We start from the raw sequence: 1,623 nt of genomic DNA, 5'->3' as shown, positions 1-1,623 counted from the left end.
GGACAGGTTTCAGCAGAGCTTCTGGACTCTGACAGACTAGGAAGAAGGACCTGGCCACCCACTTCTGAAAAAATTGCCCACAAAAACCCTATGAACCGTAGCAAAGCATTGTCTGATGTAGCGCAGGAAGGTGAGAGGATGGCACAAAAAGACCAGGCACGTTTCACTCTGCTGTACACAGTGTCGCTAGGAGTCAGAATAGACTCCAAGGCACTGATAGCAACAAAAATATACATAACATAACATTTACCATTTTAACCATTAAGCGTACAGTTTAATGGCATCAAGTTCCTTCACACTGTCGTGTAACCATCAGCACCATCCATCCACAGAACTTTTTTCATCTTTCCCCCAAAATATGGAACACTTCACGAGTTTGCGTGTCACCCTTGTGTAGGGAGCATGCTAATTTTCTTCATGTCATTTTTAATTATCACCAGCTGCCCAAGCAAGCACAGCGCCATGATGCTTTTAGGGGGTCACTGGTGGTCTGAAAGTGACCAATCTAACAGAGTCACCACAGTTTAAACCTAATATAATTCCTTCACAAAAAACTTCTTCAGAAACTCTGCACTGTGAATTCTGTGAACACACGTTTTGCTGAGACAACAATAGTTTGAATATTTAAATTTTCACTCAACCACTCAAGGTGAGCTGTCACCAGTATGCTTTCTCATAGAGTATACTCCTGACTAATTGGAGGCACCATGTTAATAAATTCTTCCCAAACAAGCATATTCTTTCCACACATCTTAGCCCCCAGTCCTTTGGAGAGGCATTTTATGTCTCTATTGTAAATATGGTTATTCGATTCCAGATCAGATAAACAATGGTTATACAGATGCTGTGCAGAAACACTTGTTTTTGTTTCTTTCTATGCCACACAACTATTTTAAACTTAGCTCAGGACAGAAAAGGATGCCTAAGACAGGATTTGGGAATTAAATACCACCCAGGGCTCACTTCTGGGTGCACGTCCCCACCTCCCTGGAAGCTGGATCTGGCCGTGCGACTTGCTGCAGCTAATGGAATACGGGCAGAAATGACCTTGCCCTAGTCAACTCTGAAACTTCGTGTGAAGCTAGTGGTGTCATGAAATGATGGAGCTGCCATCAGCCTGGATCTCCTAGTAATTATGAATAGCAGAGGCTCCTACCAGTCAGTGGTGAACATATAGTATAAAGAAAAATAAACTTTTATGGCTTTAAACCCCTGAGATTTGGGGATTATTCATTACAGCAGCACAATCAACCCTATTCTGACTAACACAGGTTCTAGGTAACAAATACGAAAAACACTACATCACTGAGGGCTTTCTTCCCCTCCTCCCATCTCACCAAACTCCTCCCCTAACCACCACCATGAAGAATTGAAAAAATTCTGAAAAAATCCTGTTGGGCATAATTCTAACACCCCTAGTAGTTTTGGGTTTTTTTCCAGCTCAGATTTGGTGATGTAATGAGCCCTTTGAGCTGAGTATTTTGACATTGTGATCCTCCAAGGTAATATAGTTATTAGTGGGCATTAGTCTCTGGAAGCATTTGTGTCATGATGGTCTTCATGATATTCCCACGTCATTCTCACTTGACAGAGATATTTAAGGGGCTGAAAAGCGATCTGCTT

At 42.1% G+C, this 1,623-nt stretch overlaps 1 non-coding gene across 1 annotated transcript; it reads right to left on the bottom strand.

Moving 5' to 3' along the window:
* Positions 1-352: 352 nt before the first annotated feature.
* On the bottom strand, positions 353-459 carry LOC124236582 (U6 spliceosomal RNA). Its single transcript, XR_006887807.1, has one exon. It is a non-coding gene; the product is annotated as a U6 spliceosomal RNA (small nuclear RNA).
* Between the last annotated feature and the right edge of the window lie 1,164 nt (positions 460-1,623).

Source organism: Equus quagga, chromosome 2 (genome assembly GCF_021613505.1).
Source record: "Equus quagga isolate Etosha38 chromosome 2, UCLA_HA_Equagga_1.0, whole genome shotgun sequence".
Lineage (NCBI taxonomy): Eukaryota > Metazoa > Chordata > Mammalia > Perissodactyla > Equidae > Equus > Equus quagga.
This window is presented reverse-complemented; position numbering and strand designations above follow the sequence as displayed.